This window comes from Ranitomeya variabilis, chromosome 2 (assembly GCF_051348905.1).
Source record: "Ranitomeya variabilis isolate aRanVar5 chromosome 2, aRanVar5.hap1, whole genome shotgun sequence".
Lineage (NCBI taxonomy): Eukaryota > Metazoa > Chordata > Amphibia > Anura > Dendrobatidae > Ranitomeya > Ranitomeya variabilis.
The window spans coordinates 800157848-800175454 of record NC_135233.1 but is presented as its reverse complement, the minus strand read 5'-3'; the positions used below and the strand labels follow the sequence as shown (position 1 = coordinate 800175454).

At 44.4% G+C, this 17607-nt stretch overlaps 1 protein-coding gene across 3 annotated transcripts in view; it reads left to right on the top strand.

Annotated features, from left to right (window-relative positions):
* The window catches only part of KCNQ5 (potassium voltage-gated channel subfamily Q member 5), a 1116095-nt gene that overhangs the window by 1016355 nt on the left and 82133 nt on the right, over nucleotides 1–17607 (top strand). The gene's annotated exons all lie outside the window — the stretch shown is intronic.

Here is a 17607-nt window from a genome sequence, read left to right as displayed (position 1 = left end):
ATAGGAACTCAGTTGCAGTATGACAGTGGCCACTATACAACGTTCAGAGCTCTGCTGTTTAGCTTTGTACCTTTTAGCTTTTGGTGCTGGTGAGGGTGATAGCAACTGATCGGTGAGGTGGCGGACCCTTTAACATCTGATATTGATGAAATACCATAAAGCCCTCAAAGTAGTGGTCTATCTACCCTTTAAACTAGAGATGAGCAAATCTTTTGAAATTTGAATTTGCCAGATTCAATGAATTTTCCAGCAAATTTCATTTTTGGCAAATTGAAAGTACCCTAAATGCTCCAGTAGCCCTGAAAAACATGTATGACATTATTCTCTTTCCCTTCTATCTCGTTGGCAAAGCTGTGAGCTGTGTTCTGTCACTATCCAGATTCACCACAAAATGGCTGCTGCATTGCTGTCTTTTGCTTTCATAGCCCCTCATGTGCTATACCATGTGATACGATGGCTGCAGTGCATTAATGGAAAGCCCACCTCAGGTCATGTGATCCTTTTCTAGCTAATGAAGTCTTGTGCAATGTGTAAAAAGGCAATGGACATTTTTGGCAATTCACGCAGGGTGAATGGCAAACTGTTTATCTGGGTTTCGTGAGTTCCTAATAATTCAACACAAATTTGATTGGCATCATAGTAATTTGCTAATCTCTACTTTTACATAGTTACATAGTTACATAGTTATTAAGGTTGAAGGAAGACTGTAAGTCCATCTAGTTCAACCCATAGCCTAACCTAACATGCCCTAACATGTTGATCCACCTCATCCCCTCATCCACATTACATATACATCACATGTCCGGTGCAGGTGTATGAAGCAGGCTCAGAAACTGAGGTTGCAACACAGCTTGCAGTAGCTTGCTGTGTTATATGCTCTGATTGCTACTATCAACCCCTTAAATAGTGCTGTCAATCTCTGACATTGACATTTAAGACATACGATCCCAGAAGTGTGCTGTTTGGGGTGCCCAAAGAGCATGATCTGCTAACCAGGTGAAGAAAATAATCACAGACAAACTAAAAAACCGTATTCAACCCCTGCAACAGCCCCATCAGACTCTGTATGTACTGAGATATTCTTCCCTAAATGCACCCTTCTACTCTACTTAGAATTAAACCGTGTGGATATGCCATAAATGGCTGATAGCTGTGGGCCCTAATTTTAGGACCTACTCTTATCTGCAAAATAGAGGTCATTCAAACCCATCCCGCCTGTTACAGCGGGGAATGAATTAAGAGGAGGCAAAACAGGTGCACCTCTTTCTTTAAGAGTTAAGGGGTCCTATTTAGTGATGAGCGAGTATACTCATTGCTCGGGTTTTCCCAAGCATGCTCTGGTGGTCTCTGAGTATTTGTGACTGCTGGGAGATTTAGTTTTCATCGCCGCAGCTGAATGATTTGGGGCTATTAGACAGCTTGATTACATGTGGGGATTCCCTAGCAACCAGGCAACTCCCACATGTATTCAGGCTAGCAAACAGCTGTAAATCATGCAGTGATGAGTCAGTCATGAGTCAACAAAAACTAAATCTCCGAGCAGTCACAAATACTCGGAGATCACCAGAGCGTGCTTGGGAAAACCCGAGCAACGAGTATATTCGCTTATCACTAGTCCTATTAGTTGCTCAGCCTACTCCATTCATTTCCTTAGGACTTACGGAAAAAGCCAAGCACACATTAATGCCAATATCTCCATTCATATTTTGCCTAAATGCACATCAGTCAGAATCGGGTTGGTGAGCCTCGGTTTTAGGGATAGGTGTGGGTCCCAGATGTGCTGGCAGCTGTGTATCTGCATACTGTATAAAGAAGCTGATAAATCAATTTCAGAGGCAGGAGGAGTTGCTTCCTTCATGAATGGAGCAGGCCCATAACTATGTGTATGCTGTTTTCTTTTGTAGATCATATTTGCCAAACAGCAGAATATTTCTCAGTAGTTTTCACTAATGGGAGTAACTGAACTGTTCACGTAATAGTTATGTGCAATACACATGCCAGTATATTTAGCATATATTTGCATAACTGTCCTAAAGGCAAGGGTTGGACACATCATTGGTGCAACTTGTGCAGCCGTACAGGGGCTCAAGAGGTAAGGGGGCACTTCTCCCTCCAAAGCAGCAAGCAGCTGAAAGTATAGACAGCACTATTGGACTGTAAGGGGCTCATACACTGTTATTTCCCTGTGTATGCCACTGCATAAAGGGTATAATCCTGAATTAGTACTTGGCATTCTTTCTGGACTCACTCTCTGTAGCATCTTTAGATCTTTCTGAATTTTATTTATCACTTAAAGAAGCACTCTAATCAAAGTTTTTATCATTTTAATATATTGCAATCATATTATACAACACTGTGTACTTACAATTGTTCATTTTACTAATTAATTCTTTTCTCTGATCTGTGTATAATCAAAAGATCTCTTTTCCCTGCATAAACTCATGACCCAGCTGCTCCACTCCTTCCCCCTGCCAGGGACTTTTGCAGTGATGACTCATGCAGGGATTAAAGACTTCTTCTTTCTACATAGAGCTTACAGTAATTCAGCTCGTCAGTTTTTAATCATGTGATGTCATAGACCTAATGGAAAAGAGAAGAAATAAATGGGTAGAAAGGCAAAATGAGCAATTGTAAGTACTCAGTGCTATATAATACAATGACTGCAATATATTAAGAGAATAAAATTATATTAAGATATATATTACTATACTGTACATTATTATATAAAATATATATTAGATCAATTATATTAATATATTAAGAGGATTTTAATGGGAATGTTTCTTTAAGTGCCTTTTTTTTTGCAGCCCTCAGAGTATATCAATGAATAAACTGTAAGAGACAGATACTGTACATCACATTTTCTTCAAAGTGCACAGATTCGTTCTGTAAGCCATATTTACCATGTATAATAATCAAGATATAATCTTGGCCTCTTTTCTGATGATGTTCAGAGCACGGTGAAAGAAAAAGCAATAAGGAAGAAAAATTATACACAATGGATTTGTATTTCATACTGATTGACAAAAATCTTGTGAAAAAAATCTTTATTTTCTTTTACTTATATATGGTTTGGAGGTCACACTTTTGTAATTTTGAGCACTGTGCAACTGACGGGCAGAGATAGAATAATGCAGTTGTTATGTAGGCATCCTACTCCATTTCTACCCTTTTTATTCCTTGTCTATGGCTTCTGTGGGGTATTCCTCTTTTTGTGCAGTGCTAAGCTACTTCTTCTTTGCAAATATTGATCGCAATAGCAGCTCTGATAGCTCAATTTTGCCTGGGCTGACAACTAAGATTGTTTAATCCATATATCGCTATGATGCCAGTTAAATGAAAAGAAAAATAGTGTGGAATACATTATTTTTTTTCATTGCTAGTGTAGCCGGTGTGAGTCACTGCTAAGTCTATGGGGGTGTGGAGGGAAGGGATTGCTTCTCTCATGACAACAGCGGCCTTATAATTGCGAGTCCATTAAATAATTTAATAAGCACGTTAGCTGAAATCTGTTATATTTTTTATAGTTAATATGAAAAGTGGAATATTTCAGTATGTATTTTCTCATGGATAGTGATTGTATATATTTTTTATGTCTAAAATCTATATTAAATAATTATAATTATATTCTAATAATTAATTATTCATTTCATTTATTAATAATTTATATTAGATTATAATGTCTGTATAACCTACGGGAACTTAATCAATATGTCAAATTATTTATTCCTTTTAAATTCTTCATAGAGCAATTGTAGAATTAGGGGCAGCTGGACTGACACTGGCACCAATGTAGATGGGTAAGACAGATTTAGGTGTATCTGCTCCTTTACTTAGCCTATGTAGGCATAAGGGGTTACATGGTAGATGCATACACCTTCAGATGTGGTCATCTGAACCGGATTTCGTTTTATACTGAACGGTGTTTTTGCCTGTTGTTATCCCCATGGTGTAACTTGCAGTAGTCCTAGTCCTTTGTACGTGTACGCTATGAGCACCTTGTCTATGTATATTTTCTCTGTGTATGTTATATATATAATAAAAATTATGTTTTAGTGAATTATGTTTTTGGGTTTATATTTACTCCAGGTTCTTTGTAGGATTTACAATTGTAGAATTAGTCTGATGCTTGTGGTTGACCGCTAGGGTGTCATTTGCTAGTAGCGTGCAGCCATATAGCCTACTTCACTAACTGAACGAAGAATTACTTTTTCTTTTCCTTTCCAGCAAATATATTTTTTGGTCAGAGTACTTTTAACAGTTTTCATAATCCCTATTTAGGAACAGTTTAAATTAGGCATAAAGTCTTTTAGATTAGTAAGGTCCTTTATATTCGCGTGCTCATAGATATGGGCTATGTAAATCTGCACTACCACCTGTTAGAGATAACCAATCTACAGTTAGTTCCATATATATTTGGACAGAGACAACATTTTTCTAATTTTGGTTACAGACATTACCACAATGAATTTTAAACAAAACAATTCAGATGCAGTTGAAGTTCAGACTTTCAGCTTTCATTTGAGGGTATCCACATTAAAATCGGATGAAGGGTTTAGGAGTTTCAACTCCTTAACATGTGCCACCCTGTTTTTAAAGGGACCAAAAGTAATTGGACAATTGACTCCAAGGCTATTTCATGGGCAGGTGTGGGCAATCCCTTCGTTATGTCATTCTCAATTAAGCAGATAAAGGGCCTGGAGTTGATTTGAGGTGTGGTGTTTACATTTGGAAGGTTTTGCTGTGAAGTAAACATGCGGTCAAAGGAGCTCTCCTTGCAGGTGAATCAAGCCATCCTTAAGCTGCGAAAACAGAAAAAAACCATCCGAGAAATTGCTACAATATTAGGAGTGGCAAAATCTACAGTTTGGTACATCCTGAGAAAGAAAGAAAGCACTGGTGAACTCATCAATGCAAAAAGACCTGGGCGCCCACGGAAGACAACAGTGGTGGATGATCGCAGAATAATCTCCATGGTGAGGAGAAATCCATTCACAACAGCCAACCAAGTGAACAACACCCTCCAGGAGGTAGGCGTATCAATATCCAAATCTACCATAAAGAGAAGACTGCATGAAAGTAAATACAGAGGGTTCACTGCACGGTGCAAGCCACTCATAAGCATCAAGAATAAAAAGGCTAGACTGAACTTTGCTAAAAAAACATCTAAAAAAGCCAGCACAGTTCTGGAAGAACATTCTTTGGACAGATGAAACCAAGATCAACCTCTACCAGAATGATGGAAAGAGAAAAGCATGGCAAAGGCGTGGTACAGCTCATGACCCAAAGCATACCACATCATCTGTAAAACACGGCGGAGGCAGTGTGATGGCTTGGGCATGCATGGCTGCCAGTGGCACTGGGTCACTAGTGTTTATTGATGATGTGACACAGGACAGAAGCAGCCGAATGAATTCTGAGGTATTCCGAGACATACTGTGTGCTCAGATCCAGCCAAATGCAGCCAAACTGATTGGTCGTCGTTTCATACTACAGATGGACAATGACCCAAAACATAAAGCCAAAGCAACCCAGGAGTTTATTAAATCAAAGAAGTGGAATATTCTTGAATGGCCAAGTCAGTCACCTGATCTCAACCCAATTGAGCATGCATTTCACTTGTTAAAGACTAAACTTCAGACAGAAAAGCCCACAAACAAACAGCAACTGAAAACCACCACAGTGAAGGCCTGGCAGAGCATCAAAAAGGAGGAAACACAGCGTCTGGTGATGTCCATGAGTTCAAGACTTCAGGCAGTCATTGCCAACAGAGGGTTTTCAACCAAGTACTAGAAATGAACATTTTATTTAAAATTATTGAATCTGTCCAATTACTTTTGGTCCCTTTAAAAACAGGGTGGCACATGTTAAGGAGTTGAAACTCCTAAACTCTTCATCCAATTTTAATGTGGATACCCTCAAATGAAAGCTGAAAGTCTGAACTTCAACTGCATCTGAATTGTTTTGTTTAAAATTCATTGTGGTAATGTCTGTAACCAAAATTAGAAAAATGTTGTCTCTGTCCAAATATATATGGACCTAACTGTATATACGTTAATGTAGACCTTAACACATCTCTTTGGGTATTCAGCCAAACCAGAGTCTTTTCCAAAAAAAATACACCTGCATTAGCAGGCAGCTGTTTCAAACTCTTGCCTCTCAACAGTGCAGAGTAGTGTTACGAAACTGCAGCACAGAACTAGGAGAGATGGGGAAAGCTGACCCTGCACTAAGACTAGGCTGAAACCCTACGATGGAGTGGGCGACCCATTCCTTGCGAATAGACCCACCGGCGATCCTAGTCTAAACTCAGCGAAGACCTGTAGATAAGGGGAAGGAGGTCCCTAAAAGATCTAAGGACTGGGTACAAAAAACAGGTCACCTCCTAATAGGAAACACAGAGAAGGCTGCAGAAACAAACTGAAAACAGAAACAAAAGATAGCAGAACCAGAGATCCCAGAACTGCAAAATATCAAACACAGAAAGCTGTCTAAGCACCTAGCCAGAACTCTATCGGATTAACACTGTTGTCCAGCAAGGAATGGGAGGCAGGTGCTGGGTAGTAAAGGGTGATACAATCACCTGACCAAGACAACCCAGCACCAGGGGAAAAAGACCAGCAGCCAGAAAACCACAACAAGATGGCTTATGGTCAAAACAAAACAGATTCTAACAAGTAGCACATTGGTTAATTGGATGAGGAATCTTTGACAAAGATTTAGGACAGAGTTCAACCAGAATTTAGCACTGCTCACCTTGGACATTGTGGTCAATGCACTACACACTCAGGCCCTATCTGTCTCTCTGACAAAAATCTTCTCACTTTCCCTTTTACCCTCCCTTCTCACTCTGTGCTAGTCCCAAACATTACATTTAACTGTTCCTACGGTCCCACAATAACACGGTTGGTGTCTTCATGGAAAGGAATGTGACAGCTACAGTCCACCTCCATACACAGCAATCATACCCTCAGCCATAGTTTTGATAGCTTTGGGATTTTAGGGGCCAATTGTAAAATGTTTCAGCACCCTAGTCACCATTTCCCTTGCATCCAAATATATCAATGTTTACTAATTCACCAATTGATGTAAACCATTGAAATATCGCCCTACAAGGCTGCTTGCTGTGCAGCTGACATCTAGTATATGGTATTTTTGTTTTTACAGAAAACGAATTTCATCTGAGGTTTGAATTTCTGTTAAAACACTTTTGCAAATCTCAGTATAAGTGTCTGTCCTAATAAATGTAGGAAAAGTATGCGTACAGTTACGATATGGTTAACATAAATTTTGGTTTATAATCTTCTTAAATTACTACACTGCTGCTCCCTTTCAGTGCATTCATTTTTCCAGCCTGTTGCTCTGTGGCATTTCTCATCTGCACTGCCAGATGCTTTCTACTGTAATGCTTTACGTGTAGATCAGCCACGAGAGTTTAAAAAGTAGAAAGATTTTAAATTATTTGCATTCTGATTTGATTTGCTGCTGTCATTTCCATTCCTCGGACTCATTATTTTTACATAGTATTTGATAATAATTAACACTTCCATGTATCATTTTTTTTCCTGATGAGACATTTCAATTACATTGTATACAGTATGGAGCGCCCCCACACCGCCGCAGGGCCGAGGGGTACCCGGAGCCGGGCCTCTGGGATCTCAGTCCTGGGGTTGTCACGGTGGCTAGACCCGGTCCGTGGCCCTGTCTGTCAGTGGGGGACGTCCGTTGCAAATAGGTACTGTTAACGGTGGTATAGCGGTGCAGTTGTGGGGTGCAGGTCGCGGTAAATAACGAGGACACCAGGTTGCAGTCTCTTTACCTCTTTACTGGAGATCTCTCGGTCCTCAGTCCAGAATCCGGTCCACCAGGCTGCGCAAGTCCGGCCGGTCCAATGGCACTTCCAGAGTTCTCCTCACAGGTGGAAATCAGTGCCTTCCTTTTTAGCGCTTTGTGTTGTAGTCCTTCCCTGCTGTGCTTACGGAAAGTACCCCACAACTGTTGTGTCTGTTTCTTAAGTTCCCTCACAACTCGATTAACTGATCTTCTGCTAATCTTCCGTCCCTTCCTGATGTTACAGTAAGAACGGCACCCGTTTGTCAGGTAGGCCTGGAGTTCTTCCGGGACCCTAGAGACGCCCCTCTCCCGCAATTGCCCCCCAAGACTTCATAGGTGATATGTGGTAGACAGCCCGCCTGAGACTGACTGTCCTGCCGCTGTTTGGAGTATGGCTTAAAGCTGTATATTATTCCACTCCCTCGGCGTTCCGGCCACCGGTAATGCGCCTCAGCAAGGAGCTGCCTCTTTCAACAAAACCCCTGCTGGTATTCTCCTTCTGCTTGATCTCGTTTCTCACTCAGCACAATCTATCTCGCTTCTAATCCTTTCTTAGGGCACCGCCGCTATTCTGAGCAGGCACGGTCCCGTTACGTTCTTTCAATGCCAAGCCTCTGCCAGGATCCCACCCCTGGCAGAGACCCTACTGTCTCTTCCTCCACAACACCCTCTCTCACTAGGTGTTGCTTCGTTCAATCCAGTCAGCTTTCTCTACTAACTTCCTGCCTGACCCCCAGTTTACCCACTATGGTGGGGAGTGGCCTAATGAATAGCACCCTTAGCTCCCCCCGGAGGCCCAGCTGTGAAACATATTGGTGTCTGTGATACCTGATTGGAGGAACTCCTTCAGTGCCATCGAACGCACCATGGCTCCCCTTAGTGGCGGAGCCACAGTACTGCAACGACCAGGACTCTGGGGCGCTGCACTCCCCCCTGGTTAAACACAGTACTCCGGGACTGGGAAGAAAACAACAATACAGGTTAGCAAAAAGACATACAAATTTGTTGAGTGCAAAACAATAAGCATACTTGAACAGGCTTCCCTTTATGGGAGGTGAGGACACTTTAACGTTACAAAACATAATCAAATATCATAGCAACAGGCTACAATTAACTCTCATTACCCAACCGGGTATTCTACTAAGTGCAAATGCTGGAACAATAAATTAACATTGCCTTTAGGAAACATACACTCTTAGTTTACCAAAGGCCTTCCTATAATCACATTACAGGGCAAGGTAACTTCACATTCTCCTACTTTGAACCTGCAGGACCGCCTGTCCCTATGGCACCAGACCTACTGCCTCTCCTTTCTTTTACAGGACCGCCCCGTTCAGCCAGGGCCTACTGCCTTTCTCTACTATACATAGTATAGACATAACATTCCTTTCAATTTGAGAGCATAGAGCCCACTCTGCTTGGCTCCTATAAGGACTCACTCACTAACCCCTACGGGTCTACTTTCTGTCCTTAGTAACGAACTAACTTTCTATGGGGACGCAGGGTTTACCTTCTATCCTCACCTTCGTTATTACTTCTTTACTTTCAGTTAAACGGAACTCTACATCTACCCCTACGGGCTTTCTGCATCTTTCTTTTCAAAGAACATTATCTAGGTTTCACATTTTAAACAAATTAAACACACATAACTTTTCCATGAAAAACAGTTACATTTCCTTCAAAGCATTATCTTGACATTACTGTTCTAAAACAGTATCACTTTCAAGTTCAATTCTAACCTCCCCTTTAAGAGGAGATCAAGTCTTTCTGAGGTAGCTCTTCTTCTCAGCCTACCAGTCCATGCAAAGGCTCCGGAATGGTATCTTCGCAAAATGTCTTTAAACAAAACCAGTAGGAAGCACCTTTAAGAAGGTGCAAACTATTTACAAGAAAGTTCAAATCATGCACAGTCCATGATTTCGCAGTTTGTGTAACTTTGTGCAAAACTTCAAGAAAACAACAATAGTGACCCCGGGTCAACAAAGGGGTCACCTTTTTAAAGTTTACCCTGGACGGGTTTAGCAGCAACTTGAAGAACAAACAGTAACTATTTACATTTTCAGGTTTCCGAGGTTTACTCTTGTTCAGGTGGCTTGGGCTCCTGCCCCCCGGCCACTGTAGTGCCAGTGTCCGCGGTTCGAACGTGCAGATGAACTCGACTGGCCAACTCGGTGGCCGCTACCAGGCGCACCGTTGCGATGGTGACAAGGTCGGGTGCTCCTGGGACCAGGTCCGAGGTGGTAAGGGTCGCGGCTCCAAACATACACCGCCGAACATTCCGTGCATACCACCCGAGCGGGTTCTGGTGGCGGCTGTAGGTCACCTGATCCCCCTTTTGCAATGGTTCTCCACTTCGGCCACAGCAGGGAGCCCTCACGTTACAGTGCGCAACAAAAACGTCAGTATCCAATCCCGGCTCGTGTATGAGGCCCCACCCCCTTCTTGCATGGTAGGCCAACACAGTGCCCCGCCTTATCGCGTCTCTGTCATCCCATGCTGGAGGGGATTGTTGTATTTTCGATGGACCCATCGGCTCGGCCTCTTTCCGGCCTTTCCACTGTAGAATCAAGCACTGTCTATATTGTTCCCACGTAAGCACCGCAAGAGTGGACCCGTTCTCCTGGGATCCATCTGTTCCAACCCAGGGGCTGTCCCACCGAAGAACTACTCCATCTAGACTCACATCCACGGGCTCCCCCACTCTAGTCGACAGCGGTGGCACCATCCTCCCCAGGTCACCAGGGGATAACACCATTAACCCTGCCGAGAAGGGTCGACCTTTACTGAGATGGAGGTGGGTCGTGGAAGCGGGCTCGTGAGGGGGAGCAGGGGCGTCTTCCGTACCTATGCCTGATGTGGTTCCACTGATGTCGATCCGGTCCGCTGACAAGAACGCTGGAGTCGGCTGCTGCTCGGACCGCAGCTCTTCCAATGCGGCCCCCGAACGCTGCTCCGCACGCTGTGGTTCCTCCTCCACGGACTCCAAGGTCAGGGTTGGTGGACTCAGCTCTGCTATCTGTTCCAGGAGTTTCAGGTCCTCTGGCTGCAGGGGACATAAGTCCGTCTCCGGTGAAGAGGGGCAAGCCGGAGTCGCATCTTCCTCGCTCAGGCACTTGCTGTTCATCATCGCTGCCTGATAGTCGGTGGCAGTGCATGCACCTGACTCCGCCATTTCTCCGAGGTCGGGCTTCTCCATCTCCTGCTTCCCGCCGTTGCAAATCAGGAGGTTGTCTTCTGCTTTGGGGCAGGTCATCTCCTTGCAGCCCGAAGCGCAGAGGGCGGTATCCATTTCTCGCGCCATTCTGGTAGTCTCCTCCCATAGCACGCCCTCCTTCTTCTCCAAAGTAGCAATGGCGGCGGCTTTTGGCGGGAACTTCTATTGGTCAATGGTAGCACACAGTCTCTCAATAAAGCTACAGTTCATGCACAACAAATCACAGTCTCTAGGCACACATGACCTGATTCTTCAGGCTTAAGTAGATCCTGTTCGTGACGCCAAGATTTGGAGCGCCCCCACACCGCCGCAGGGCCGAGGGGTACCCGGAGCCGGGCCTCTGGGATCTCAGTCCTGGGGTTGTCACGGTGGCTAGACCCGGTCCGTGGCCCTGTCTGTCAGTGGGGGACGTCCGTTGCAAATAGGTACTGTTAACGGTGGTATAGCGGTGCAGTTGTGGGGTGCAGGTCGCGGTAAATAACGAGGACACCAGGTTGCAGTCTCTTTACCTCTTTACTGGAGATCTCTCGGTCCTCAGTCCAGAATCCGGTCCACCAGGCTGCGCAAGTCCGGCCGGTCCAATGGCACTTCCAGAGTTCTCCTCACAGGTGGAAATCAGTGCCTTCCTTTTTAGCGCTTTGTGTTGTAGTCCTTCCCTGCTGTGCTTACGGAAAGTACCCCACAACTGTTGTGTCTGTTTCTTAAGTTCCCTCACAACTCGATTAACTGATCTTCTGCTAATCTTCCGTCCCTTCCTGATGTTACAGTAAGAACGGCACCCGTTTGTCAGGTAGGCCTGGAGTTCTTCCGGGACCCTAGAGACGCCCCTCTCCCGCAATTGCCCCCCAAGACTTCATAGGTGATATGTGGTAGACAGCCCGCCTGAGACTGACTGTCCTGCCGCTGTTTGGAGTATGGCTTAAAGCTGTATATTATTCCACTCCCTCGGCGTTCCGGCCACCGGTAATGCGCCTCAGCAAGGAGCTGCCTCTTTCAACAAAACCCCTGCTGGTATTCTCCTTCTGCTTGATCTCGTTTCTCACTCAGCACAATCTATCTCGCTTCTAATCCTTTCTTAGGGCACCGCCGCTATTCTGAGCAGGCACGGTCCCGTTACGTTCTTTCAATGCCAAGCCTCTGCCAGGATCCCACCCCTGGCAGAGACCCTACTGTCTCTTCCTCCACAACACCCTCTCTCACTAGGTGTTGCTTCGTTCAATCCAGTCAGCTTTCTCTACTAACTTCCTGCCTGACCCCCAGTTTACCCACTATGGTGGGGAGTGGCCTAATGAATAGCACCCTTAGCTCCCCCCGGAGGCCCAGCTGTGAAACATATTGGTGTCTGTGATACCTGATTGGAGGAACTCCTTCAGTGCCATCGAACGCACCATGGCTCCCCTTAGTGGCGGAGCCACAGTACTGCAACGACCAGGACTCTGGGGCGCTGCAAGTACATGTGAGATTACATTGAGATATATTGGAAAGAAACACAAAGAAAATAGAAGTTAAAGGCAGCCATTTCAACTACTAAACAGATGGTATCGTAAATACTGTTAAAACGACACCACTACACGCAAGATTAGACTGGTGTGATAGTCCCACTGCTTGCAAAGAGTGTTGTCAAGAAACACTTAAAAACATTACTGAATAAGGCAATGCTGGTAAAACACCGGTGCCAAAGGCATACATAAATCATTCATGCCACATAAAATATAGTTCCCGTATTTTTTCTACTCTTACATGACTAATTACTATGTAGACACTTTCTAAATAAACTTATTTGTACAGTATACGAAAAAGGCTCCTATTAGAGAAAAAAGAGACTTTGAATTACAGGAAAAGAGCTCTATTATACAAAGCAATGCCAACTGCTTACAGCTACGATTTTATCATTGCAAATGACTAATGTAGACGTGTAGCGCCCAAATAAATAAGCCTTGCTTTTATCCAGCTAGCACAATAAAACCAATAGTGGCACTTTAGCAACACTAACACTTGTAAAAACGGCTGTTGTATCTGACACTAAAGTAATGGCTAGAGTCTGCCCTCTCATCTCTAACCATCCAGAAATAGTCAAAATTCTGTTATAAACTGTCCATTAATGGAGCTGGAAGGAAATCTTAGGAAATTTAAGTTAATTTGGAGCTGGCTAAGTATTTTCAGAATGACCTACAAGTTCTGTTCAAATGTTAATGACATTTTATGAGAGAATTGCTATTTAAAGTACCCGAGTCATAAGAAAAAGACGTTTTAAATCCAGGCATTTACCAGGTGCCAACTGATTGAGGAGAAGGTGCTGACTGACAAAATGCTATCTTCCTCAAATGGATTTGTATATCCAATCAGCAAAAAACTACCTTATTTCCTCCTATTGGAATATAATTGAAATATAACTTTACCTGTCAAGGAAACAAAGCACAATAAAGTATAACATTTACCACACATAGCGTGAGAGTACAACACACAGTGCAGATTACCCCACACTACATATCATACCTTTATGCAAAACAATCATTTCAGCTTGTTACTATGACGTGCCCACAAGGCTGTGGGGTACTTGGTACCGGGTCTGGTCGCAAAGTGTGATGTCACGGTGGCTGCGACCCAGTCCGTGGCCCTGGGCATCAACATTAAAGGGGGGTTAAATGTTCAAAGTTTGTCGTGAAGCCACCTGTGGAGTTCCGTCAATAGGGGGACCGACGCTGCATTAGAGGGGTTCCCTGGGGGAGTTGCGGAAGCCCAGATGTTACACTTCCCACAGGTGAAGCTGGATCCCCAGGGGTCCAATGGTGTGTGACGTAGATGGTAAGGCCGGTAAATAAATGGAGGAGACAGGTTGTAAGTCTTTACCTGGTTTACTTGTGGGTGACAGGCCACAGTACAGGGCACTGGAAACAGGTGAATTAGAAGTCCGGGTAGTCCAGAGACAAGTGGAATCCCCTTGGCAAGTCAGGTAGGAGCCTTCCACTATGCGCGTACTGTCTCTGAGGTCCCTGCTGCCACTAAGAGTCCTAAGCAAAGTCCTTATTCATTCTCCTGTCCAGGGACAGGTACCTGTATGGCAGGCAGCTAGAGCCGTGCCTATTAGGGTCCTCTCACGGTGACTCCAGGCTCCAAGGTGCTGCTGTGCCACAGGTAAATATGGGCAAAGTCCATGTAATTCAATGCCCTCCGGTTCTGCTCTGTGTCTTATAGTCCACAAAAGCCTCGGGCTCCTGGTAGCTGGCTTCTGCGCTCTGACTCTCTGGAGGCCTTCCTAGTCCCCTCCTGGAGTCCTGTATCTCCACTCTGCTCCATCCCTCTCTGTCCTCGCACACAGACTGTCTGTACTAACTGAACTAACTCCGCTTCCAAACCAGGATCTTTATCCAGGGAAGCTGCCCTAAAACAGGGTTTTGAGCTCCCTCTCCTGGCGTGGAATTGGAAGGTGTTGTGTGTGATAACCTACCAAAGAGAATCTCACTTGTCTCCAGACATAGCACTACCCTACCCGAGAGGAAGGCAGCACTACTATGGTACCCAAACTCCTGGGGTGCCACAACTACATATCATCCAACAAATCATACAAGATTATGATAGGGAAAAGGAAGTGGTAAAGAGGAGGTATGGAAGGGGAGATCGCAGGCCCAAAGCTTTATAGAGAGAGAATACGACATCCGAACCATCTAAGAATAGTCTCTGAGCTGGCTGTGTATTATCCTGCTGTAGTCAGATGGAAACGCTGTCCCTTTGCAAAATGAGCCAATTCGTGGCAAGCCAAGAAGCGTCTTTCAAACCCTTAATAAGTCGCCAGACCTCCTGGATGGTTCCAATAGAATGAACCCCAGGGAATAGAGCACTTTAGTACTGAGTTGTATAATAGGCTCATCCTGGGCTCAGAGATTAGAGATGAGTGAACTTGTTCAGAAAGCGTTTGCCAATCTCAAATTCGGCACGAGCATAGGACATTCGGATTCATGTTCGGTTTCACAAGCATTGTAAAATTCGGTCACATTCTGGTAAATCATCGTGTTTCCACTAATGCTTTTGTTATTACTTTGGCTAGGATAGTGGTGCTGTATGATGAGTGGGGGGATGGGGAGACGTGTTTGATGAAAGGATGGGCTGTGGAGAGGTTAGAGAAGCAGCGCGCTCTTTTTTTTCTCTTAACTTTATGTGTGTTGATTCTGGCAGCCAATCAGTGCACAGAAACCATCCACAACAATGTCATGACACAAGGTCTTCTGTGATTGGCTGCCGGAGTCACATGTCCCTGGCCATCTAAAAAGTGGACATTGTGTTTTGCTGGTGCCATTTTCTCAGTGTCATGGTGCAGAGAAGCCACTCCTGATAGTGCTGCAAGTGAACTTGTCAGTTAGCTAGATTGGATCCTGCCCTGTGTGAAATCGATCTTCCATCATCTAACTGTGCAAAAACTGTGTGGCAGTTTCAGTAGCAACCATTTGCTAATCCAATTAGTTTGTGATAAAACTATGTTTCAGAGACAAATCGGAAGGCCAGATTTCCACTTAAAATTGTTAGTCCTAATATTGGGGTGCAGCCAGAGGCCCAATTTGCCAATCCAAATCATTTGTGATAAAACTTTGTTTCAGAGAAAAATCAGAAGGCCAGATTTCCACTTAAAAATCATTAGGCCTAATATTGGGGTGCAGCCAGGAGGCCCAATTAGCTGATCCAATTTGTTTATGATAAAACTGTGTTTCATTGACAAATCAAAAGGCCAGATTTCCACTTAAAATTTGTTAGTCCTAATATTAGGGTGCAGCCAGAGGCCCAATTTACTAATCCAAATCGTTTGTGCTAAAACTAAGTTTCAAAGAAAAATCAGAAGGCCAGATGTCCACTTAAAAATTGTTAGGCCTAATATTGGGGTGCAGGCAAGAGGCTCAATTAAATAATCCAAATAATTTGTGATAGAACTGTGTGTCAAAGGCAAATGAGAAGGCCAGATTGCCTCTTTAAAAGTTTTAGTTTAATTAACAGTGTTGTTCAGGCACACTATCTAAGAAAATTAATAGTGATTATTCATTTAATGACAACTGACTGACAGTTGTGGGCCTAATGTTGTGAAGCAGCCGATTACAAACAGGGAAGGCTACATAGAACATAAGTGTGAAAAAGCTAGGTCATGTTGACAGGGGGATTAGGCTTGGTGTTCAACTGGTACGTGTGTTACATGTTAATGTTAATAAAAGCTCAACTGAACAAACACCTTCTCTTCCTATCCAAAGACCACTGACAATATCTGTTACAGCACAGGCTCCTCCACTCCATTTCTTTGGCAACTACACAGCAGTACAACTTGTAGATGAGGGCCAGAAAGAGCATGTGCTCCAGTGGATGGCAAATGCTGCATCAAGTGGCCTCTCCACCTCTTCTTTCACCTTAATGTCACAAACCGTACAATCCTCAGAGGCATTACCCCAATAACCCTTGTTTTCCCCTGCATCACAAAAATCCAAACCCCCTAACTGACTGAGGGGAAACACAGATGGGCCATTCTGCAAAGCTGTTCACACACTCTATTCCATGGGTGTCAGAGGTCGGCTTTGAAGATTCACAGAATCCAGAGGGGTAAAGCATCTGCACAAATGCTCCAAATTTTTTAATGTTGGATACGGGGCTGGACGAAGCAGGGTACGAGCAGAATCCAGACTCTCGTCACCAGACATTAACCACTGGGGGTGGAGATGATCCTGATGAGACTACGATACTAGAGGTGCACACGAACTATACTGTGGTGTTAGGGAAGGAAGAGGAGGAAGGTGACTCTCAGGGTGAGGAGTGGTGTGAACTCAGAGGTATACAGGTGAGTAGCTCAGCAGAGGAGGTGGAGGAGGAGGAAGACGAAGATGCAACCACAACAAGAACTGCATCCTCAGACCCAACTCTGGCTGTGGCCAGCACCGGTCACGAGTGTGCAGTTCAGAGAGGCGGCAAGGGTTGCCTAGTCTGGGACTTTTTTAAGACCTCAAAGGATTACCCAACTCACATTATCTGCCAAATTTGCAAAAAAACTCAGTAAAGGGAAAAATTGCAATAATTTGACAACTACATGCATGAATCGGCACATGTGCAATCAACATGCCAACCACCAACCGTTCCATCAACAACATCTGCTGCTTCTTCCTCCTCCATCACCATACCAAGTCTTCTCACTCAGGTCTCTGGCCGCAGAAACTCCACTTGTTTACCCCCTACTGTCGGGGTGAGTGACATCAGCTGTTATGGAAGTGGACATGACTGCTGTTTTTGTGTCACCTAGCACAAAACATCTTTCTCAATCCACCCTAACATCTCTGCCTCCACTTCACTCACAGTCCAGCAGTTTGTCCCATTCTGCATCAGCCGCAGTGGAGCCTGCTCAGCGGAGACGTCGGTCCCAGCGTCTCGCTCAGCCTGATACTGTGCTAAGGGTTACTGCTGCCTTTCCAGGCTCTGCTTTTGTAGTTAGCACTGGTCAGCGGCGAGCAGGCTTTTCTGGGACTAAGTCCTGCTTTGCACACACTGAGCATGCCCATGGGAGGACCTCTCATTGGAGGTCGGGGGTCACGCTCAGG